The 26,249-nt window shown below is 44.9% G+C and overlaps 1 long non-coding RNA gene across 1 annotated transcript; it reads right to left on the reverse strand.

Moving 5' to 3' along the window:
• Positions 1-372: 372 nt before the first annotated feature.
• LOC133227145 (uncharacterized) lies at positions 373-24,615 on the reverse strand. The gene is made up of 3 exons (XR_009729733.1): positions 24,018-24,615; positions 20,631-20,741; positions 373-10,249 (listed from the first exon to the last, which is right to left on the reverse strand). It is a non-coding gene; the product is annotated as an uncharacterized LOC133227145 (long non-coding RNA).
• Between the last annotated feature and the right edge of the window lie 1,634 nt (positions 24,616-26,249).

Below are 26,249 nucleotides of genomic sequence, written 5' to 3' on the forward strand. Positions count from 1 at the left end.
TACGGATTTTGTGCATGTTCTCAGTCACTCAGTCACGTCCGACTCTTTGCAACTGTGTGGCCTGTGGCCTGTCAGGCTCCCCTATCCGTGGGACTTTTCAGACAAGAATAGTGGACCGACCGGGTGGCCATTTCCTCCTCCAGCAGATCTTCCCAGTCCAGGGATCGAACTCACATCTCCTGCATTGGCAGGTGGATTCTTTACCACTGAGCCTCCTGGGAAGCCCATATAGATTTACATGTAATGGAATACCGTGTTTTAGTTGCTAAGTTGTGTCTGACTCTTTGCGACCCCATGGACTGTAGCACCGGGCTCCTCCGTCCATGAAATTCTCCAGGCACGAACACTGGAGTGGGTTGCCATTTCCTCCTCCATATTTCCTAGTCATAAAAAAATGAAATAATGCCATTTTGCAACAACACTGATGGATCTAGAGATTATAGGAAGTGAAGTAAGTCAGACAGAGAGAGACAAAGATCATATGATTTCACTTATTTGTATAATCTAAAGAAAATACAAATAAACTTAACAGACTTGTGGTTGGCAAGGGGGAAGGGGGGTGAGGGAGTGATGGATTGGGAGTCTGGAGTTAGCAGATGTGCACTATTATGTATAGGAAGGATAAACAGCAAAGCCCTACTGTACAGCACAGGGAACTAGAGCAGTATACTGTGGTAAATCATAACGGAAAAGATGTGAAAAAGAATACATATATATGTGTCTGAGTCATTTTGCTGTATAGTCGAGATTAACACACCATTGTAAATCAACTACACTTTAATAAAATAAAATTTAAAAAACCTTGATGGTGTTCTGTAAACCCAGAAATATCACATTCTGGCTCTATTGATGCCTCAGTTATCATGCTCTGGGGAATTCACTTACACTCAAGTTCAGTTCAGTTCAGTTCAGTTGTGTCTGACTCTTTGTGACCCCATGAATCGCAGCACATCAGGCCTCCCTTTCCATCACCAACTCCCGGAGTCCACCCAAACTCATGTCCATTGAGTCAGTGATGCCATGCAACCATCTCATTCTCTGTCATCCCCTTCTCCTCCAGCCTTCAATCTTTCCCAGCATCAGGGTCTTTTCCACTGAGTCAACTCTTCGCATGAGGTGGCCAAAGTATTGGAGTTTCAGCTTCAACATCAATCCCTCCAATGAACACCCAGGACTGATCACCTTTAGGATGGACTGGTTGGATCTCCTTGCAGTCCAAGGGACTCTCAAGAGTCTTCTCCAACACCACAGTTCAAAAGCATCAATTCTTTGGCGCTCAGCTTTCTTCGCAGTCCAACTCTCACATCCATACATGACCACTGGAAAAGCCATAGCCTTGACTAGATGGACCTTTGTTGGCAAAGTAATGTCTCTACTTTTTAATATGCTGTCTAGGTTCGTCATAACTTTCCTTCCAAGGAGTAAGCATCTTTTAAGGGTTTAGTTTATGAGTCAGTTTCTGGGCTTCCCAGGTGGCTCAGTGGTAAAGAATCTGCCTGCCAGTGCAGGAGACACAGGAGATGTGGGTTCAATCCCTGGGTCACGAAGATCCCCTGGAGGAGGAAATGGCAACCCACTCCAGTATTCTTGCCTGGAAAATTCCATGGACAGGGAAGGTTAGTGGGCTACAGTCCATGGGGTCACAAAGAGTGACTGAGCAAACACACACCTGGTTTCTACTTGGCTAGAGAAGCAAGCCTCTGACCAGGTTATAAATTAATAGCTCAGTAGAGTGATCACAGATTTAGAATTAGAAAAGTTAGAACTGAATGCCCTTGAGTACTTCCAATAAGTTTGCAGAAATATTCATATACTTTTCTTAAAACTATCTCAGGGCTAGTTCATCAGAATCAGAAAACTCACTTATCCTGTTTTGAAGACATGCTGACAATTTCTTATTTTTTCTTTTGGCTGTAGTAGATCCTAATGGAATCTCACTCTTCTTCAATGAGAATACAAGTAAGGTGAATATAGATAACTCTACATTTAGGTGTTCCTATATCTCTAAACACCTAGTCATTGTCATTTACTTTTGGACCACCTTCTTCTTCATTTTTATTACAGCAAGAAGAAAAAATGAAATAGCTAAAAGAGCCCAAAAGAGTGAAATTACATCGCATTCATATGACAAAATATTTTGCAGCCATCATAATTGTATTTTCAAACAGTTTTAATAACATAAGAAATTCTTATGCCATAATGTTAAGAGGAAAAGCCATGACAAGCATTCAATATGATCTCAACTATGTACAAATATAATGAGGAATATACACCAACTGACCCATTGACAGTAGTTATATCTAGTAGGTAGGTTTTATGAATTATTTACTTCTTTCCACTCTTCTACATATTTTGAGTTTTCAACAATGAGCATGTTTTTACTCATTTAACAAAACTTCATTGAGAATCTACCAAGTCCCAAACACAAGGATGAGTAATCATTACTTTCGTATTCAGAAAAATAAGCAACAAATATATATTTAAAAACCAAAAGAAACCAAGTAGTTCCGGAATTTCCATACACCTGAGATGATCCAAAGCCTATGACTGTGTTTGCTACGCTCAAGGAAGTTCTCTTTTCAATTCACGGAGAAACAATGAAAGAAGAAGTGCAAATTTGGGAATTTCGGCTCAACTGAAATTTGCATGCCACCAGCAGGAATTGCTGCTCATAATGGTCAGGCAGGAGGAGGTGACCTCCAAGAGTCTGACCAGAACATTTCACCCATTTCTTTCTTGCTTTACTCTACTCACCAGTGATTTCTTCCACTTTGCTTGTACTGAAAGGCCCAGGCACCCCCATAAACTCTCCAGAAGGCTGCTCTCAAGGGCTTGTGCCTAAAAGCCAAACTTTAGTTTCTAAAAAGAAAAACGCAACTTTTCTACAAAAGTTGGGCACCTGCTTTGCAGCAGAGTGGTTTCACTTCCTACAAAAAGAGGCAAGAGGGAAGTCCCAGGTCCGCTTTCTTTCTCAGTGTGAGCACGTGCTTTCTGACACCAGCTCACACAGAGCCACACCATGACTCACTGTCTGAGGTTCAGTTCTGTGTGGGCTTGGAGCGGATCCAGGTGTCCCCTATTTCTGCATTTCACCTGCAGTCTGACAAACATTTGGCTGCGTTTGGAGTGACGACCCCCTTTCTTAGTTTTAGCAGAAATCTATGGATTATCAGGAGTCTGAAATCTGACAGTCAAATAGTCTAAATGGATCAAAGAGCTGTGACTTCTAAAGACTCTGGAATAAACCTGTTTCTGGAAAATCCAGGAGGAATTAGTCACAACGTGACAGTGTTTTCTTTTCTGAGCAGTTGACGGCTAACCTGGTGTTTTGGTCCTTGCTTTGTCAGCTCCTTCTCCTCAGAGACCGTTCTTCCCATCAGGACTGTTTGTGACCTGACCACAGTGGTTTCTTGATTCTTTTTCGTCAAACTTAATGCTCTTTTAAGAGTCTAGCTGACCAGGTGAGCCCTTGGAATCACTGCTTCCTTCTTTCTACCCTCCAAGCTAAGATCCAAGCTAAGGATCCAACCAGTCCATCCCAAAGGAGATCAGTCCTGGGTGTTCATTGGAAGGACTGATGATGAAGCTGAAACTCCAATACTTTGGCCACCTCATGTGAAGAGTTGACTCATTGGAAAAGACTCTGATGCTGGGAGGGATTGGGGGCAGGAGGAGAAGGGGACGACAGAGGATGAGATGGCTGGATGGCATCACCGACTCAACGGACATGAGTTTGAGTGAACTCTGGGCATTGGTGATGGACAGGGAGGCCTGGCCTGCTGCAGCCATGGGGTTGCAAAGAGTCAGACACAACTGAGCGACTGAACTGAACTGAACTGAACTGAAGCTAAGCTCCACTGGATTGAGCAGTTAAGACCAACCTTACTCCCCCTCTGATCAGTCCTCAAGTTTCCTAATGACACCAGTGTAATATGAAGAGCGCCTCTTGCATTCTCGTTCAGCTGAAGACAAACAGAGAGCCTTGTCCATCACAAATCAGAAACACCTGGGATTCCTCTCATGCTCTTGTTTCTTAGTCCCAGAGTCTTGCCTGTCATGTAACTGCCTCTTGGAGGAAGATTTGAGTGAAAGAAATGACTGGGTGGCATCTGGCCTCTCTGGGTTAACTGCTGGCAGGAATTCATATTTCTATATTTTTTTATTTTTGAATAATACAAACCCCATCTAACATTCAGTCTTTCCCTCTTTAGCTGCAGGATCTTCAGACAGATGTTGAGCAGAGATGAAGTGAAAATCGCCACCATTTTTCTTCCTGCTTGAAATAACCATGAAAGCAAGTGAGCTAGGGGAGGTGGTTCTGCATCATGGAATCACACGGAATCAGGAGCTTGGGGTCCTCTGATGAAATATTCCCATTGTCGTGACTACTTTTCTGTGATCTAAATACAAGATTAAGCACATGGGCTGGGCTGGGACTCTATTCAGTCTCTAGATTTTGTTGTGCTTTGTACAGTCACTCAAAATATCTCAACAGCTGTATGATGTATGTATATGTGAAATAGAGGTTTCAGAATTGAAATATAAGCAGCATCCTGGCTCCATAGGTGACTCAGGGCAAGCTCTGGAGTCTCCCTAAGCCTCCATGTCCTCAGCTGTGACGTCCGTCTATGCAGTAAATGAAGTTGTTAAGAGGACTGACTGAAACTCTCCATGTAAAGCTCTGTACATCCCAGCTAGAAGCTCCATGTGTATCAGCTTTCAGCTTTGCTGAGCTTGTTGCTGCAGTCTTCAGGCTGACTCTGCAGCTCAATTCTCGCAGAAGGGGAGTGGAAGAAAAGCCACCGTATTAGAGCACCTCAGGAGCCTTTTTTTCTTCTCACCCATTTGATAGCATTGATAGGGAAGTTATACTGACTCAGAGGGAGCACCTGAATCTTTTTTGTTAATATCCTGAACAAAGACATGCGTATCTTTAAGGAAAACAATCAAGTAGCCTTGCCACATAGATTAACGGCAGAGGTAAATCGGAGACAGTTGGAGGTTTTATCAAAGACTTCATCCCAGGAGTCTCTCAGAATGAGGTTCACAAGCTTTTCCTATAAATGGCCACCAGCTAGTGAATGGCTTAGGCTTTGCAGCCAAACGGTGTCTGTGACAACTACTCAACTTTGCCATCAGAGTGCGAACTACATGTGGATGATGCACAAATGTAGAGTGTGACTGTGCTCCAGTAAATCTCTACAGAAACAGGCGGAGGCTGGGTTTTTCCTGGGCTCCATAGCTTACTGACGTCTAATTTAGAATCCAAGAATTATGGAATCTCATGATTGGAAGGGACAAGCGCTCTCAGCCCAAGGCTTGAGCCTCCTCCAGTACTGTCTTGCAAACTGGTTATCCATCCTTTGCTTGGATGCTTCCAAGGCAGGGTGGCTCCCTACATACTATCTCTGCACAGCTCTGATTCTTAAAAAGCTGTTGCTTCAGCTGAGGCCAAATTGTTTCTGTGATCTCTGTGGCTGAGGTCATACTTCTGTGCTGTGGCCATCTTTGCGGCAATGCTGTATTCCAGATGCAAGTGAGGGAAGGTGGCTGACTTACATACTCACCAGCCTAGAGGTCCTGGAGGGGGTGACTATTTCTACCTTGTTTAAATGACAAAATGAGAATGGATAAAGACCATGCTCAATGCAAGGGTCCTAGTAGCTTCCTTCATTGTTGGATTGTGGGGAATTTCCGGGATTTCCAGGGCAAGCATCAGGATGGAGAGGGTACTTGGTGAGCTTCAGTTCAGCTCAGTTCAGTCACTCAGTCGTGTCTGACTCTTTGCAACCCCATGGACTGCAGCACACCAGGCTTCCCTGTCCATCACCAACTCCTGGAGTTTACTCAAACTCATGTCCATTGAGTCAGTGATGCCATCCAACCATCTCATCCTCTGTCGTCCCCTTCTCCTGCCTTCAATCTTTCCCAGCAACAGGGTCATTTCCAATGAGTCAGTTCTTCACATCAGGTGGCCAAAGTATTGGAGTTTCAGCTTCAACATCAGTCTTTCCAATGAATATTCCAGACTGATTTCCTTTAAGATGGACTGGTTGAATCCCCTTGCAGTCCAAGGGACTCTCAAGAGTCTTCTCCAACACCACAGTTCAAAAGCACCACAGTTTGGTGAACTTGGAAAAGCACATTTAACTTATAAGGAGAAAATATTTCATTATTCTTGCAACTTGTCCCCATAAATACCAGCCTTCCCTAGAAAAGCATCTGGCACCCACTAGGTAGTCAACAGATATTTGTTGGAAAGATTAACTGAAGAAATGGATAAATGTAAAAACTCTGCAATCTTGGGACTCTGTTAGCAAGATTCAAAAATAGTCAATGGTGGCTTCAAGGCCTAAGGTAATAGGAACAAAAGGACAAGACGTTCCATTTAGGAAGGACACCTAGTTTATATTTGAAGCTGACAATCCACATTCCAGAAGTAATTTTCTGCCTGAGGCCTGTCAAGACTGGGGCTAGACAGATGCGAAAGGGCAAACACTATACGAGTCCCACTTACATGAGGCGCTAAAACCAAGTAAGACCCTGGGGGGTGGCTTCTGGGAACCCCAGCTCTTCTGTGTCCCCCCGTTTCTTGATTGTAGGAAATAGGCTTCGGCCTCCAAGACCTACCTTGAGTTACAAAGGAACAAACTGTCCAAACAGTTGCTAATCAAGGAAGAGAGGGGATGGAGAGACAGGGAAGGAGCAGCCAAGAAACAGCAGTGCAGTCTGGGGCAGGGCCCTGGCTCTGACTCAAGGGCTGCACGCAGCGGTGTCTGTGAGCTCCTCTGCAGAACTAAAGCCCCCAACACGCAGAAGATGTTGACTATTTGATGAAGGGTTCTTCATTCCAGAGAGAAGGTCACAGTTTGATAACCTCTAGAACCACAGTAGAACAAGCTGGAATCAAGATTTCTGGGAGAAATATCAATCACCTCAGATATGCAGATGACACCACCCTTATGGCAGAAAGTGAAGAGGAACTCAAAAGCCTCTTGATGAAAGTGAAAGAGGAGAGTGAAAAAGTTGGCTTAAAGCTCAACATTCAGAAAACGAAGATCATGGCATCTGGTCCCATCACTTCATAGGAAATAGATGGGGAAACAGTGTCAGACTTTATCTTTTGAGGCTCCAAAATCACTGCAGATGGTGACTACAGCCATGAAATTAAAAGACACTTACTCCTTGGAAGAAAAGTTATGACCAACCTAGATAGCATATTCAAAAGCAGAGACATTACTTTGCCAACAAAGGTCCATGTAGTCAAGGCTATGGTTTTTCCAGTGGTCATGTATAGATGTGAGAGTTGGACTGTGAAGAAAGCTGAGCACCAAAGAATTGATGCTTTTGAACTGTGGTGTTGGAGAAGACTCTTGAGAGTCCCTTGGACTGCAAGGAGATCCAACCAGTCCATTCTGAAGGAGATCAGCCCTGGGTGTTGTTTGGCAGGAATGATGCTAAAGCTGAAACTCCAGTACTTTGGCCACCTCATGCAAAGAGTTGACTCATTGGATAAGACTGATGCTGGGAAGGTTGGGGGCAGAAGGAGAAGGGGAAGACAGAGGATGAGATTGCTGGATGGCATCACTGACTTGATGGACGTGAGTTTGAGTGAAATCTGGGAGATGGTGATGGACAGGGAGGCCTGGCGTGCTGCAATTCATGGAGTCGCAGAGTCAGACACGACTGAGTGATTGAACTGAACTGAACTGAGAACCACAGAAGCTCATCAGGAGACCATCTGAGGCCAGATTACAGGAGTGCAGGCCCTGCACACACCGTGATCCTTATCAGCAATCTTGCCCTTAAATCATCGCCAAGAAAAAGAAATGCAAAAAAGCAAAATGACTGTCTGTGGAGGGCTTACAAATAGCTGTGAAAAGAAGTGAAGTGAAAAGCAAACGAGAAAATGAAAGTTATACCCATTTGAATGCAGAGTTCCAAAGAGATAAGAAAGCCTTCCTCAGTGATCAATGCAAAGAAATAGAGGAAAACAACAGAATGGGAAAGACTAGAGACCTCTTCAAGAAAATTAGAGATACCAAGGGAACATTTCATGCAAAGATGGGCTCGATAAAGGACAGAAATGATATGGACCTAACAGAAGCAGAAGATATTAAGAAGAGGTGGCAAGAATACACAAAAGAACTGTACAAAAAAGATCTTCACGACACAGATAATCACGATGCTGTGATCACTCACCTAGAGCCAGACATCCTGGAATGTGAAGTCAAGTGGGCCTTAGGAAGCATCACTACAAACAAAGCTAGTGGAGGTGATGGAATTCCAGTTGAGCTATTTCAAATCCTGAAAGATGATGCTGTGAAAGTGCTGCACTCAGTAGGCCAGCAAATTTGGAAACCTCAGCCGTGGCCACAGGAGGGGAAAGGTCAGTTTTCATTGCTGTAAAACTCCTCATCAGATCCCCAGGTTGGTCGCTCAGTCGACGGGGCATTGACACCCTGTAGTCCCTGTTGTTTTTCTTTTCTGCTTCACCCAAAACTCTGTCTCTGAGATGCAATTTGGCACCAGTGCTCAGCGTCAGTACACAGAAGCAGTAAATTCATAAAGACATAAAGTAGAAAGGGACTGGGGCAGAGAGGAAAGAGGATGTGAGGCCGCAAGAAAATGTTGATGATGCACACTTATTTATTTGGGCTGTTGCAGAGACAAACTCAAATAGAAGAGTTGCCTTTTGAGGTGCAGGCCAAACTACAGCTAAAGGCAGTTACACAAACTTGAAGTCCACTGTCTGGGTGCTGGACAGTTCAGTTCAGTTCAGTCGCTCAGTTGGGTCTGACTCCTTGCAACCCCGTGGACTGCAGCACGCCAGGCCTCCCTGTCCATCACCAACTCCCAGAGTTTACTCAAACTCACATCCACTGAGTCGGTGATGCCATCCAACCATCTCATCCTCTGTCGTCCCCTTCTCCTCCTGCCCCCAATCCCTCCCAGCATCAGAGTCTTTTCCAATGAGTCAGTTCTTCGCATGAGGTGGCCAAAGTATTGCAGTTTCAGCTTCAGCATCAGTCCTTCCAATGAACACCCAGGACTGATCTCCTTTAGGATGGACTGGTTGGACAGTGGATGCTGTTTATTCAGACGGAACTACTCCACAAATTCTCCGGGCGAATTCTTGCCAGTCCTTAATATTTCAGTTTAAACATAATTTCCTTCTAAAGGCCTCCCAGAACCCACAGGCTTAGGTTGTACTAGGTGAATTTATCGCCTCTCTAGATATCTCCAGCTGCGTCAGCCGCCCCAGCCCTCCACTGCTTCCTCTGTGAAGAGCACTGGGTGGTCCTCCAAGGGCACTCAACCTCTCCCAGGAGGGGGTCCAGACTCTGCTGTGGTCTCCACCCACCCCATAAGAGGAAGGTTGCATGACTTAGCAGATGAAAATACGGGATGCCCAATTGCATTTAAATTTCAGGTAAACAAAAATAATTTTTTAGTAGAAGTATGTCTCATGCAACATTGGGGGCATATTTATACCAAGAAAAATATTCACTGTTTATCTCACATTCAAATTTGGGAGTTCACTGGCCGTCCAGGAGTTAAGACCCGGTGCTTTCACTGCCATAAGCCTGGGCTTCGATTTCTGGTCAGGGAACAAAGATCCTACAAGCCACATGGCCAAATAAATAAATTACTTAAAAAAACAATAAATGACATCTGAATTTGACTGAGTACTCTATTGTGTCTGGAGACTCTAAACACTATGGAGGACTTCTCTGGTGGTCCAGCATTTAAGACTCCACCTGCCAATACAGGGGACACGGGTTCAGTCACTGGTCCGGGAAGATGCCACAGGCCGTGGGACAACTAAGCCCGTGGCCACAGCTACTGAGCCCGTTAACTCTAGAGCCGGTGAGCACAGCGAGAGAAACTCATGCGCCACAACTGGAGAGTCGGTCCCACCTACCGCAGCCAGAGAAAGTCCAAGAGCAGCTTCAAAGACCCAGGACAGCCAGAAGCAGATAAATACATATTTAAAAAAAAATAAACAGTACTGAACCGAAGAGACTTTGGCTCCTTCTTCACTGTTGAACTCAAGTGAAGCCCTAGGCCGCCAGATGTGGGCGTGGCTCCTCCAGTAGTTGGTCAGAGGATGCTGGCAAACACAACCCAGAAATACAGAGGACTTCTGCAGTAGTGAACACTGACAGACAGGAGGAGCCGGGCACGTGAGCGGTTCCTCCTTTCTCCCTCCAGCGGACGACAGTGAAGACTGGTGGTTTCCTAGGCTCTGTCGGAAGACACGTACATGACTCAGCAACTGTCTGTGTCTTTCCTCAGACTGTGATCAGCTCAGGAATCTGAGTCAGGAGATAGATGGGCTCCCGATCAGACATTTACAGCTGGCCTCCTGTCCACATTTCATGGGGCGCGCAGACGGGGACTTCAGCCTGGATACTTACAACCGTTAGCATTTCCTGAGACAAGAGTTAGGTGGGGTCCCGTTAAGGCATTGACCATCAGCCTCCTGTTTGCCCTCTGACTGGGAAGTAACAGACACAGGGTAATTAGCTAGTCTCTGTCTCTTGTCAGCACCTTAGGTTAATAGTCACGGCAACAGCCACGACAAGGACAAAGAGGCACAACCCCGTCTGAGTAAAGGGTTAGGGATCTCCAATCCCTGCCCCTCGTTGGGAAAAGGAGATGCTGCACTTGTGCAGAAAGGCTCCCTGTGGGTCTAACGTCAAGGGATAACACCAGGCCATAATCAGCCTTGCTCCTCCCAGAAGCTTTCACTCCAAGACCCATCTTGGCTGTGGGTGGGGTGGGGGGGTGGCGGTGGTTGTGCACACCCAGGGGAGGGTCCCAGGTAGGTCAGTGTGGAAAGAGAAACCAGATAATTGGCTAACGGTAAACAAAGGCCCAGAAGGACTGACCTATGAAAATGACATAGCCGCCTCTTTACTGCACTCCTCACTGGGGGACACCCAGACTCTTTCTCTCTGGGTGTATATCTCTGCCTTGCTTCTGTCTCAGCTAAACAAACCATTTATCTGTGCGCTCTCCCATTTGTTGTTATGCTATATTTCTAACAGCTTACAGTTTCTGCCTCTGTGATAAATGCATTTTTCCCCAGGGGCAAAGAATACTGGAGTGGGTTGCCATTTCCTTCTCCAGGGGATCTTCCTGACCCAGGGATCAAACCTGGGTCTCCTGCATTGCAGGCAGATTCTTTACCAACTGAGCTACAAGGGAGGCACAGGCTACCTGGGTTCAGTTCCTGGGCAGGGACTTAAGATCTCACTTCATGCCACTGCTCACAGCTGCCTCGCTGAGATCAAACTCACCCCTTGATTTGCTCTGTCTCTTCTGCTGCCTTATCTCCTTTTTTCTTTTGACATTTGCTTCACTGGGATTGTACCTCACAGGGAAACATTAGTGAATGCAGAAAATTGATGAATATTAATGAAAAGACACTTGCTCCCTGGAAGAAAAGCTATGACCAACCTAGAGAGCACATTAAAAAGCAGAGACATTACTTTGCCAACAAAGGTCCATCTAGTCAAAGCTACGGTTTTTCCAGTGGTCATGTATGGATGTGAGAGTTGGACTATAAAGAAAGCTGAGCACTGAAGAATTGATGCTTTTGAATTGTGGTGTTGGAGAAGACTCTTGAGAGTCCCTTGGACTGCAAGAAGATCCAACCAGTCCATCATAAAGGAAATCAGTCCTGAATATTCATTGGAAGGACTGATGCTGAAGCTGAAACTTCAACACTTTGGCCACCTGATGTGAAGAACTGACTCATTGGAAAAGACCCTGACACTGGGAAAGATTGAAGACAGGAGAAGGGGATAATAGAGGATTAGATGGTTGGATGTCATCACCGACTCGATGAACATGTGTTTAAGTAAACTCTGGGAGCTGGTGATGGACAGGGAGGCCTGGCATGTTGCATCCATGGGGTCACAAAGAATCGGACATGACTGAGAGGCTGAACTGACTGATTAATGAATATTATATTGTTCCTCTATATGCTCCACAGAATCCCTTGCATTTATCACTATTTGAATGGATGCTTGTTCTCTCCTCTAGGTTAAACTGTGGACTTCCGTGGTATCTCATATGGTAAAGAAACTGCTTGCAGTGTAGGAGACCCACGTTCAGACCCTGGGTCAAGGAGATCCCCTGGAGAATGGGATGGCAGCCCATTCCAGTATCCTTGCTTGGAGAATTCCACGGACAGAGGAGACTGCCAGCTACAGTCCATGGGGTCGCAAAGAGCTGGACAAGACTGAGCAACCAACACTTTCACTTTCTAGTAAACTGTAAGCTCCTTATGGGAAGAGCCTGGATTTTATCTGTTCATCACTGTATTACTCAAGGCGAATGCTACATGTGGTACGTAGCAAAAGCCTAATTAATATATGTTACTACTGGGAGAATAGACAAGTGAATAAAGCCAACAAAGCTGCTAATATTTTGAGAACATTTCCCTGGTAAATCAGATCTTTTTAAAAATTTTTATTGTGATAATAGTCACATAAAACCTTCATGTTAGCCATATTTAACTGTACAATTCAGTACTAAGTCCCTTCACTTCCTACTTTGCTGTGCAGCTCTCTTCACCATCCATCTCCTGAATCTTCACCCTCCTGAACTGAAACTCTGTCAGCATTAAACACCAACACCCCATTTCCCCTCACCACCCCATCCCCGGACCCTGACACCTACCAATGTACTTCTCACTCTGGGCCTTCCTGGTGGTTCAGACAGTAAGCAATCTGTCTGCAGTGCAGGAGACCCAGGTTCAATCCCTGGGTTGGGAAGATGCCCTGGAGATGAGAATGACAACCCACTCCAGTATGCTTGTCCAGAGAATTCCATGGACAGAAGAGTCTGGCAGGCTATAGTCCATAGTGTGACAAAGAGTCAAACATGACTGAGCGACCAACACACACACACACACACACGCACGCACACACACACACACACTTTCTGATTCTATGAATTTGACCATTCTAGGTATGTCGTAGAAGTGGAATCGAACAGTACTTATCTGCACCTAATGTATATTGCAATGCATTTTAAGGTTACTGAGTGGTTGATAATGAATTTTCAAGCTGAAGCCAAATGATTATAGGATTTTTGTTTCGATTTGCATCAGTATCTTTGAGCACTTACTCAGCCTAGCTTGTACTGCTTATATTTCTTACTGCAAAGTTTACTTTGGCTTTCTGGTCTATAATTGTATCTTAGTGAGTTGGGGAGAGTGTAAGCCTAGTGTCTTGTGTAACACATGAATTATAAGAGCCCAGAGGGGATGTCCCTGTATGAGCTTCTGTCTTATTTATATCTGATCTGGTATGTAAAGCTCAGATCCTGCAGGACTGAACTCATACCTATTTCCACACCCGCCTTGGTCCCCATCCCTGCCAAGTGTGTGCATCTATGGAAGGTGGCCTGGAGGTACTTGGTCCTCACTTGTTCCTTTAACCACTCCCTAACCCTCCTACACAGTGTGCGAGGAGGGCTTGCCCAGAGGGTGGGGCAGAGGTTGAGGAAGAAGGAGCCAGGATCACAGAGCTGACTTGCCCCATCTGATAACAGGTCCACCAGCTGACAGTCAAGAGAAGGACTAAGGAAAATAGGGGAAGAATAGGTGGGGGGGGGGGGGGAAGAAAGGTCAGTATAATGCAAAGTGGAGATAGGAGGGGCTTATTGAAAAATTCTCATTATGAAAACACCAAACTTGAGTTTTGCTAATATAGGTCAGAGCCCTGATTTGGGGTTTTCCTAGGTCTTTTTTTATTTTTTCTCACTGTATTTCATGAGGGATCTTAGTTCCCCAACCAGGGATTGAACCTGTGCCCACTGTAGCAGAAGTGTGGCACCATCCTGACCACTGGACCACCAGAGAATTCCCTTCCTTGGTCTTAAGTAGGCCTTTCTGTCCTCCTTTCCTCCTGGTCTTCTCTTAGAACTAGGATTTTAGTTATTTATTTATTTTTAAATTTTCGACCACTCTGGGTGTCTGTTGCTGTGCACGGACTTCCGCTGGTCGTGGCTGTGGCTTCTCCTCATGGCAGCATCTCTTAGAGGCAAAGCATGGACTCTAGGGAGCGTGGACTCAGTAGTTGGGGCTCACAGGCTTAGTTGCACAGCGGCATGTGGAATCTTCCCAGACCAGGGCTCAAACTTGTGTCCCCTGCATTGGCAGGTGGATTCCTAACACTAGACCCCTAGGGAGGTCCCTTCCATTTCTATCTTGGCAAATTAGGGCAACGTGGGGCAGTAAAAGTAACCCAGGGTTAGAAATCTGGAGACTTGGATTCTATTCCTCATTCCGATCTAACCTGCTGGTGACCACAGACAAGTCAGTTCCCCTCTCTGAGTCACTGTTTCCCAACCTGTAAAATAAGAGGGTGTGTTGAACTCCTTTCCAGAGTCTGCATGAGTCTGCAATCCAGTCCCAGCCTGCCTCAACTTGAAAGCCGTGGCTGTGATCTTCAACTGGAAAAGTTGAAGAAGATTCTGTTCCGTGCTGGTCGCGGCATGTACGCTCACCCACATGTTGCTCCTGCTGATGCTTCCTCCTGGTGACTTGTTTCCCTGTGCGGCTTGTCATTTGTGACTCCTGGGCTCCTTTTCCACCGGGGCTTGCTGTGGGAGGCTGGTTTGCCTTGGTTTGTTCAGCTGCCCCTCCAAGATGGTCTTAACTTTGTCTCTGCTGAGGCCTTACAACCCGTGAACCAGTGTTTGTGTTAATTGCTTGGTTCGGAGTCTCTGTGACCTCAGACCTCACACCTGTGTCAACATAAGCCTGTTGCCACAGATCAGTTCGTAGGTTCTCTGACCTCGGGGAAGAGGCAGGCAGCCTAGTCATTTTCCATGGGCATGTGAGTGGAGGTTTCCTCACCCACAGGTGCAGGCAACCCTTCTTGACCCCCATGAGCACTGCACTCAGGACCAGTGGCCGACATGACCTCCCATGGCAGGTCATGACCCCAAAGCCCTGCTCTGAGGTCCGCATCTGGCTCAGAGAGTCCCCAAGCCACGAGGCTTCCGCACGCCTCCTGCTCGGATTTTGAGTTCTCTTCCCAGCACCCGTGGCTCGCCCTTTCCGGGTTTTCAGCTTCAGTCTTCGTGTTTGCAGAACAGCGCCTGTGCCCGTGTGCCTCGGGGAAGGGGAGTCCCCCGGGCGGGCTCAGCCAGCCCAGACCCCTCTTGCTGTGCCCGTTCGGCCCAGCTGCCTTTTCCATAGATCCAGGGGGCGGTGGCATGTACATTGCGGCAGGAGGGCTTGGGAGGCAAACTCTCCTGCTCTCACACCCCTTCCCCCAGGAAGAGAGCCCCTTCCCTGAGCCTGAGACCCTTCTCCAGAGCTAGCTCTCCTTCACAGGGGGAGTTGGGGGCCCAGGGGGACCTGCTTTCTCTCTCCCTGTGGTCCTCGGAGAAAGATGGAAAACAGCTTGCTCATCAAGTAGACAGAATAGACTGTCTCCTGAGAGTGGGCAGGGGCTGGGGACAGGGGCTGGGGTGGCGGGCGCCCTGCTGACGTGGAGAGAGGGCGAGAGGGCGAAAGCTGAGGTCCTGGGGAGAAGGGTTAGGCCAGCTCACAGGCAGTGCGATGCTGCTGCCGTTCAGTTGCGTCCAGCTCTTCGTGACCCCAAGGACTGCAGCACGCCAGGCTGCCGTCCCAGCTTCCCCTTCATTTCCTTCACATTCCCCTTCCCCCTTCCCCTTCACACACAAACCTGGTGTGTGGTGTGTGTGTGAGAGAGAGTGTGTTTGTGATTGTGTATGCATGCGAGCTTGTCTATGCGCATGGGTGAGTTGTGTGTGCGTATGTGAGTGTTTGTGTAACTGTGTATGTGTTTGTGACTGTGTATCTATGTGTGTATGTATTTGTTAGTGTGTATGTGTGTGTGTGAGTGTGTATGTGAATGTGTATATGTTTGTGTATGTTTGTTACTGTGTATCTATGTGTGTATGTGTTAGTGTGTATGTGTGAGTATGTGTGAGTGCATATGTGTTAGTGTGTATGTATGTGAATGTGTATAAGCATTAGTGTGTGTGTGTGTTTGTTACTGTGTATCTATGTGTGTATGTGTATGTGTGAGTGTGTATATGTTAGTGTGTGAGTATGTATGTGAACATGTATATGTATTAGTGTGTGTGTGTTTGTGACTGTGTATCTATGTATGTGTGAGTATGTGTGAGTGTGTATGTGTTAGTGCATGCGTATGTTTGTATCTGTGCGTGTTTGTGAATGCATATATGTGTTAGTGTGTATGTGTGTTTGTGAGTGTGTATGTGAGTGTGTGTGTGCATGTGTAGAGAGAAGTTCACGGTCAAGTCACAGGGAGTCAGAAGAGCTCAGGTGGAATCCTCACCTCGTCTTCTTGCAAACTGATGCTCCTCTCTGGACTCCCATTTCCTAATTCTAATTCTCCAAGTTAGAGGACTGTATTAGGTTTGTAGATTGTAAACGTGATTTTAGCAGTGGAGCCCTTACTTCCCAATGCAGGCCTTCATGGAAACTAGTCCACAGAATGTGTAAGAGAGCCGCCACCTCTGACAAGCAAGGACCAGCCTCCACACCCAGCGGCTTCATTTCCTTCATGGGGTCCCTGGAACATAGTCTGAAAACTGCCAGTTTGTGTACAATGTCTACAGTTTCTCCCAGCTGAGGTTTTATAACTCTGATTAGAAGGGGAAAAGTTCACAAGGCAGAGCTGAAGCAGCATGATTTTCCTGAAAACAGGAAGTCAGAGCTACCAAACTGTGAAGCCAGGGCTTTTAGACCACACCGCATTCTTTCTTAAGGAACCTTTCACCTCCTTTTGGGTGAATTGTTGACAGCAACGGCCAGCTGCTGTGTAGACATGGGAAGATTGCTGGGCTGAAAGGGAGCATTCTCAATAGCCAGCTGTGACTCATTTGCAAATTATTTCACCGCTTAGAGCCTCAGTTCTTTGTGAAAAGAGGGGAGTGGAACAAGCTAGTCCTCAGAGGTTACTGATGGCTAAGAATGTTCTGAGATGGAGAAAGTTATTAGTGTGTTCACAAAAATTGTGTGTTCAAGTGCTATGTTTCAGGCACCACTTGCTCTGCATGGGGATTATAGCCTAACAGGAGGACAGACACCGAACAATGATGCATTATGTGAAAAAGAAAGTACTGGCTGACAAGTGACCAGAGAGGAACATCTCAAGTTGGACCAGAGGGTCCGGGTGGTCTTCCAAGACAGAGGGAGATAGAGACAGAGTCACAGTGAAACACGCAGGTAGAAAGAGATAGAGAGACAGACACAGAAGAGAAGCAGAGAGACAGAATGAGGACAATGATGCAAAGGGCATCTGAGATGACTGCAGATTAGGGAGAGAAATTTGATTTCAGCTGAGGTTAGAGATATGTGTGACCCAGAGAACCAAGCGAATTCACTGTCTAATGCACCAGCCTGTGGGCAGAGCAAACTCTTTGGTCATCTTTCTACTCAACTTGGCTCCAAAATGTTTGAGCAAGCAGCTTGCACAAAATAACCCGAAATAACGGATTAAAAGAACGGTGGAAGAAAAAAGGAGAGATCAGAGCCAGGAGTAAGAATAAAAGTGCTCATCACAGTGACCTAAATTCTGGCTACAGACGTCACAGATTTTACTCAAAACTTGTCAGCGATCAAAGTAGAAAGAATTTGTGTTTCCATGTTCAGTGGGACAATTCACAGTGTTAATGAAATTATTACAGTAAAACTGTTGATAGGAAAGCCGTCAGAGTGTAAAATTCCTCTGGGGTCCTCCAGTATAAACCATTCATTGTGGATGTTGATACAATGTTGTCTGCTAAACTCTTCTTTAATCACTCTCTTTTGTCTGGCTTAATCCAGTGGGAGACTTAAAAGCATCAACCACCACCCGCCTTGCAGTAATATTATGCCCCTAACCCTGATATCCTGATACACTGCTGTCTAGACTGTTCTCCTCCGGAGCCTGCAGCACAACTGGTCCTTTCTTCACCTGAGTACAGAAAGTTAAAGTCTTAATCACTGAGTCGTGTTTGAGTCTTTGTGACCTCATGCACTGCAGCCCGCCAGGCTCCTCTCTCCATGGAATCCTCCAGGCAAGGATATTGGAATGGGTTGCCATTTCCTTCTCCAGGGGAATCTTCCCAACCCAGGGATTGAACCTGGAGTTTCCTACATTGCAGGCAGATTCTTTACCTTCTGAACCACCAGGGACCTTGGGTTGAAGCTTCATTACTACTGTTACCTTTGAAGAGCGTTGTTCATTCATATTAATTTAATTAATTCAATTTTAACATTTTGGTTTCTCCTCGTTTCACAGTTATTTGGGAATAAAGCCATTTATAAGATTGTTGCATTAACAAATCCACTTTTGAATAATACTTTTTGAATTGCTGTTTTAAAAATAAAGTTCCTGGTCTAGAACTCCTCATACAGAACTTCATGGTGGTCTTATTGAAACTAGTCCTAACTATTTAACAGAAGCCAGTCAGTCCTCCTTTCTATCATGCCCTGAAATCATGCCTGACTTGAGAAATTAGTCTTTTCTTTTTTTTTTTTAACAGAATTTGTTTTAATATTTTCTTCATCTCTGGATGATGCCAAGCACACGTGTGAGAATATGTATTCAATTAATGGACTTGGTATCATGTAGACATACACTTAAGATCTTAGCTTGTGTGCCTTCGGATATGTTACGTAACTTCCTTCCTGAGGCTTACATACTTTATCTCTTAGATAAAGATGATTAAAACCCGTCTCATACTTTGGTTGTAAGAATTAAAAAAAAAAATTGTGTATATCAGAGACTTTCTGTAGTATGTAAATGAGGACAATAAACAATCCTGTCTAACAGGGTCATTTCAAGGATTAAAAGAGTACATTTGAAGAAATATTGGGGAGGAAAAAATCAGTTTGATATTGATAGTGGTCACACTTCATCCAGGGTACGATACAGCTGTCCTATTACATTGCTGTCAGGAGGCTCCATTTGTAGCCACTCTAGAGAGAACTTGGCAGTTCTATAAAAACTTTTAAATATGCATGTCCTGTAGGCAGCAATTCAACTTCTCGGTTTTACCATAAAAGTGCATATTAGCAGGAAGGGTGTATACAAATGTGTATGTTGCAACACTCTTTGTCATAAATTAGCCAAAACTGGAAACTCCCTAAATGTCCAGGGAGGAATAGGTATGTAGATTCTGGTGTGTCAGTTCTACAACAGTGGAAAAGACTGAGGGAGAATTATATGTATAACATGGAAAGAGGTCCAGGAAGTAATGATTAAGTTTTTAAAAAATCAGCATATAGAAAAACCAATCAATACGAATTTCACTTATGTGACTACATATAGAGCCACATAAAACAGCACTATATATTTTTGACTGGTACATATAAGAATATTATTAAGCAGAAAAAGTATAAACTTACATGCCAGTATAAACCATAATTGCCTCTTGGGGAGTGCAGGAAGGGGTTGAAATGGAGGGTTACTGTTCAAAAGAAACATCTGGGACTTTCCTGGTGATCCAGTGGTTAAGACTTTGCCTCCCATTGAAGGTGGTACCAGTGTGATCCCTGGCTGGGGAGCTGGGATCCCACATACCTCCTGGCCAAAAATCCAAAAAGCACAGAACAGAAACAATATTGTAATAGACTAAATAAAGACTCTACCAAAGAATGATCCAGATCAAAAATATTTCTTTAAAAATAAAAGAAATATTCCCTTCCCTATGGTGTTCCAATATTTTTAAATGGAGAATCTCCACATATGTTATAGAGTTGGAATACAATTTTTAAAAGCTTTGGGAACAATGCCTGGCATATAATAAGCTTCTAATAAGTGTTCATTCCTTCCTTTGACATAAAATTTTTAAATCATCTGCCAAATGAATTGAGATTTATTCATTAATTAAGCAAATACTTATTAACACAGAGTTTGTCCCAGTCATATCCTATGCTTCAGGGACACAGTAGAGAGATGTTTACAACTTGAGTAGAAGACACATAAGTAAAAAAGAAAAACCTGCAGTCTCACAGGAGCTGATAGATGAAATAGAGGATGCTACGGGAATATACCACAGTAATGCGGAACTTCCTCTGAAGGAGTCAGAGACCAAGGAAGGCTTCACAGATGAACTTCAAAGTCATAGCCCCTCCTGTACATGTTGTTGCTATTTAGTCATTAAGTTGTGTCTGACTCTTGTGACCCCTTGGACTGTAGCCCACCAGGCTCCTCCGTCCTTCGGATTTCCCAGGCAAGAATACTGGAGTGGGTTGCCACTTCCTTCTCCAGGGGGTCTTCTTGAACCAAGGATCAAATCCCTGTCTATTGTATTGACAGCCAGATTCTCTACTGCTGAGCACCCAGGGGGCTCGTAGGAGCCCCCTCCTACGTATAAACTGCCAATAACCCAAGTGGTCAGAGAATGGATCAAATCCCAGCATGAATTAAAAGGACTGAGGCAGAAGAGTTATAGCCAAAGTTAAAGGAGCTTAAGGATGACTGTCATGGTTCACCATGATCTGTACCCACAAGCACTAAAGAAGCAAGACTTCATAAGTTTTGCTCTTTGCTCGAGAACTATCTTGTAAAATAGGATCAGAGACAAATTAAAATCCACATTCAGTTCTGCTGCAGACTTACTGAGTTAGCTTTCCTATCTCAGACCATGTCATAGTGTGGGGCCCCTTCCGAAGCAATTCGTGAAAACGACGGGAGGGTTATCTGAATCATGTTCCGGGCTGCAGTCAAACTCTGGAGAAACAATAGAAAAGATACAAATTCTAGTACATGAAGGGAAATTCAACTGGACATGAAGTGAAAACAGAGGGTAAGCCAAACATCCGCGCAGGGCCAAGAGTGAGAAGTGGCTTAGGGAACAGACGTGGAGTCAGAGCTGCTGGAGGCAGTCTCTCTCCTCTGACTCTGTCTCTTAAGTCAGGTCCCACCCAGTCACTCGGTGGTTTCAGCCGTGAGCATTAGCCACATGGCACTCTGATCTCCTTCAGAGCTTCTGCATTATCTTTGCTCTTTGCTCACTGTGACTTGCTCACAGCTTTGGATCTGCTGGTTTAGGTCCCTATTTCTAGCCCCAAGGAACCCTATGACCCTGCAGATGGGACCTTAATCTCTTTTCTTTTTAGACACACAGTCTACATGTATCTTATTGCTTTGCTGGCTCTGAGTAACCATTTCTAAACCCAACTCAGTGAGGGCTCTCAGGTTCCTAGTCTAGAGTCAGCCTTCCTGGTAAGGATCAACCTTTGGATAGATCAGTACCCAAAGAAAGGGGAAGAAAATGTTTGTTCCAAGTCATGAATGGATTGATATGAGTGGTACTTTGTAAAGAGGTCTCTAATGAATGTTCGTGGTCATAAGGCCATGCTCCAGCTGGCTCTAAGGTATCAGCCACACAGCACCTAAGGCCATAAAGCTAAGGGGTGTCACCAAAAATACCTGAACACAACCTAATTGTCCATTGACAGAGAAATGGATAAAGAAGATGTGGTGCACATATACACTGGAATATTACTCAGCCATCAAAAAGAATGAAATCATGCCATTTGCATCCAGCCACATGGATACTGTCACCCTGCTTATTTAACTTATATGCAGAGTACATCATGAGAAAGGCTGGGCTGGAAGAAGCACAAGCTGGAATCAAGATTGCCAGGAGAAATACCAGTAACCTCAGATATGCAGATGACACCACCCTTATGGCAGAAAGTGAAGAGGAACTCAAAAGCCTCTTGATGAAAGTGAAAGAGGAGAATGAAAAAGTTGGCTTAAAGCTCAACATTCAGAAAATGAAGATCATGGCATCTGGTCCCATCACTTCATAGGAAATAGATGGGGAAACAGTGGAAACAGTGTCAGACTTTATTTTTGGGGGCTCCAAATTCACTGCAGATGGTGATTGCAGCCATGAAATTAAAAGACGCTTATTCCTTGGAAGGAAAGTTATGACCAACCTAGATAGCATATTGAAAAGCAGAGACATTACTATGCCAACAAAGGTCCGTTTAGTCAAGGCTATGGTTTTTCCAATAGTCATGTATGGATGTGAGAGTTGGACTGTAAAGAAAGCTGAGCACCGAAGAATTGATGCTTTTGAACTGTGATGTTGGAGAAGATTCTTGAGAGTCCCATGAACTACAAGGAGATCCAACCAGTCCATTCTAAAGGAGATCAGTCCTGAGTGTTCTTTGGAAAGAATGATGCTAAAGCTGAAACTCCAGTACTTTGGCCACCTCATGCGAAGAGTTGTCTCATTGGAAAAGACTCTGATGCTGGGAGGGACTGGGGGCAGGAGGAGAAGGGGACAACAGAGGATGAGATGGCTGGATGGCATCACCAACTTGACGGACGTGAGTCTGAGTGAACTCCAGGAGTTGGTGATGGACAGGAAGGCCTGGCGTGCTGCGATTCATGGGGTCGCAAAGAGTCAGACACGACTGAGCGACTGAACTGAACTGAACTAACATGGATGCACCCACAAAGTGTCCTACTGAGTGAAGTAAGTCAGACAGAGAAGGAGAAATATTGTATGACATTCTTTATATGCGGAATCTAAAAAGAAATGATATAAACAAACTTCCAAAGTAAAAAATACATTATTTTCTATCACAAATAATCAAATGGAAACCCCATCAGTCTATGACCAGAAGAGTAAAAGGAATAAGCAAATCTTTGTGGGGCCTAATTATGCAGTAGACATGTAGGTTGGGAGTCATATCTGAAATAGCTCCTTTAACTTATTACTCAAATTCCTATTATGACTAATAATAAGTGGGCCACTTATTTTTTATGCCAAGGTACATATAGGAAAATTTAAATTGTTTTTTAATTCAAGGAACTATAAGACACAGAGTGAACATTGGCTTCTTTCCTTGAGTTTTTTCAAGGCATCTTTTATCTCCTTGTTTCTCAAACTGTATATGATGGGGTTCAGCTTTGGGACTCACAACTCCACAGAACAAGGACACCACCATATCTTGGCCCGGCGAGTAGCCAACACCGGAGTGGAGATATGCAAAGAGACCAGGGCCATAGAAGAGAGTCACTGTGATCAAATGAGAGGCACAGGTATTGAAAGCTTTTGTCCACCCTGGGGTTGAGCGGATCCTTGTGACAGCAGAGATGATGTAGCCATAGGAAACCAAGACAACAAGAGCTGATGTCCCGAACGAGCGAGGTCACTCCCTGGCTGAGGAAGGGGCTGAAACAAGACAAGACCAGCAAGGGTGGCAGGTCACAGAAAAAGTGGTGAATGACCCGTAGCCCACAGAATTGGAGCCCGGATACAGATCTGGTCTGCACCAGTCAGGTGAGGAGGCCTCCAGTGTATGCTGCGACGGCCATCCGCACACAGACGGGGGCGTCACGAGGGCTGCGCAGAGCGGGGAGGGCTGCGCAGAGCAGAGGGGGCTGCGCAGAGCGGGGAGGGCTGCGCAGAGCGGGGAGGGCTGCGCAGAGCAGGGGGGGGCTGCGCAGAGCAGAGGGCTGCAGGGCTGCGCATGGCGGCGAACCGATCGTCCACCATGGCTGCCAGGAAGCGGCACTCCGCGTCCCCATCCCGATGAAGAAGAAAAACTGGGCGGCACAGCCCATGAGGGAGATGGTCTTCTGCTCCCTGAAGAAGTCACAGAGCGTCTTAGGGGCTATGGAGGAGGTATACGAGAGGTCAATGAAGGACAAGTTACCGAGGAAGAAATACATGGGGGAGTGGAGGTGTGACTCCACCGCGATCAGGACGATAAGGCCCAGCTTCCACACCAGAGTCATGAAGAAGATCCCCAGAAACAGACTGAAAAGGATGACCTGAAGCTCGGGATGCTCTGAAAATCCCAAAAGGATGAAATGTGTCATCAGGTTGATGTTCTGGCCCAGGGCCAACTCTTCTCTCTGCTGCCTTCAGAGCCCCATGCGATTTCTGAGGCAATGAAAATCCAGGTAAAGAAACCATTTGGTTCTGTCATGGAATCCTAGACCCTCAGAGCCCGAAGAGACAGTGAAAGGCAAATGTCTTACCTCCACCCAATGCAGAAATCCCCTCTACAGCATTTGTTGGGTTTTTCCAAAAGATTATCATCACCCTCATCTCATTTGTTTATGCAAAAGTGACCGGCCTCAGAATAGACTGCCATGTTTGCATTATCTGGATCATCACCTTCACTGTCCACATCACAGCTTTATCAAAGACAGTTATTCATAGCACTGGGATTAAATACCACCACCCCCCCCCCTTTTTTTTTTTCAGTTGTTCTGAGCAATGCTATGACAAATTTAGACAACACATTAAAAAGTAGAGACATTACTTTACAGACAAAGGTCAGTATACTCAAAGCTATGCTTTTTCCAGTAGTCATGTACAGATGTGAGAGTTGGACCATAAAGAAAGCTGAGCAGCAAAGAATTGATGCTTTTGAACTGCGGTGTTGGAGGAGACTCTTGAGAGTCCCTTGGACTGCAAGGAGATCCAACCAGTCCATTCTAAAGGAGATCAGCCCTGGGTATTCTTTGGAAGGACTGATGCTGAAGCTGAAACTCCAATACTTTGGCCATCTGATGTGAAGAGCTGACTTATTTGAAAAGACCCTGATGCTGGGAAAGATTGAGGGCAGGACGAGAAGGGGAAGACAGAGGATGAGATGATTGGATGGCATCACTGACTCAATGGACATGAGTTTGAGCAAGCTCCAGGAGTTGGTGAGGGACAGAGAAGCCTTGTGTGCTGCAGTCTATGGGGTCAGAAAGAGCTGGACACGACTGAGCGACTGAACAACAAGCTTTGTGATTCGATTAATGAGCCACTCAGATTTATACTAGATTTTTTCTTTTTCGAAAATAAATTCCTAGAGAGGCAATTTTGTGTTTCTTATCATCATTGTCTGTTCTGACCAGGCTTTATGGAGTCAAAATGTTCTTTTTCCTTAAAGCAGAGCAATGAAGCACTTAGAGATGTGAAAAACTGGCTTCCCCTTTAGAAATTAAAGAAAGGGTAAGGAAAAAAAGCTCCATGCTGTGAAATGTTTACACTCAACATTATCAACACCGTGTGTTTGACAGAGAAATGAAGATGATGTAGAAAGTAATAAAACATTGCTATTAAGTTCAAAATATTCAACATATTGCATGAGACAGTCAGGAAATAAATGAATCACACCCCCATGCTTCAGGTGCGCAGAGAGCAGTGTTTGTCCAGTGCCCTGGGTCTGGGGCACAGCATCTGAGAGGCAATGTGTTTGAGGACTCCAACAATGAGGAAAGAGTCACCAGAATGAAAATTTTGTGTGTGAGTGGTTGACAGGTGGTTCGTTCAAGATCTTTGTGTTAAAAATGAAAAAAGCATTTGCAAAAGCACAGAGACCATAGCATTTGAGGAACGCTTAAAGTGTTAGCATGGCTGGAGCACAGAGTAATCAGAATTTAGAGAAGATAATTAAGTCTACCTTTGAGAGATGGCAGGGGCTGAACAAACTGTGAAAGGGCTTCAAAAGTGAAGATGATGAGGACATACATTGAAATGTTTCATATATATAATTGCATTTATTGGCTATATAATGGTACCTATTGCATATATAATGGCACATACTGTGTGTGTGTGTGTATATATATATATATATATATATATATATATATATATAATTGTATATATGGATTTACATGCTCATATTTAATTTCAACCTTCTCTCCACTTCTGGACTTCTGTCCCCTTTGCCCTGCTGTGTTCTTTTGATAAGAATTATCTCCTCTTCTGGGCTTCCCTGGTAGTTCAGATGGTAAAGAATCCACCTGCAATGAGGGAAACCTAGGTTTGATCCTTGGGTCAGGAAGATCTCCTGGAGGAAGGCATGGCAACCCACTCCAGTATTCTTGCCTGGAGAATCCCCACAGACAGAGGAGCCTGGCCGGCTATGGGGTCTCGAAGAGTCGGACACGACTGAGAGACTAAGCACATACACACACCTCACCTTCTACATAGCATATAGTTCATTGCTTTATTGACTACCAATGGTCTCTCTCCCTCCACAAGAATGTAAACTCAATGAAGTTTATGATTTTTTGGCATTTTTGTCTCTTTTGTTCATTGAAGTATCACAAGCACCTAGACCAGTGCTTGGCACATAGTACGTATTCAATATGTATTTGTTGAATAAATATCATGATAAGGAGTTTGACCTTTCCCCTACGGCCAAAAGAGAAAGCAAGAACATTTTATTTTTGCTTGTTTTTTAAATTTAACTTTTTTCTGTAAACAGG

The sequence above is a fragment of the Bos javanicus genome, chromosome 15 (genome assembly GCF_032452875.1).
Source record: "Bos javanicus breed banteng chromosome 15, ARS-OSU_banteng_1.0, whole genome shotgun sequence".
Taxonomy (NCBI): Eukaryota; Metazoa; Chordata; class Mammalia; order Artiodactyla; family Bovidae; genus Bos; species Bos javanicus.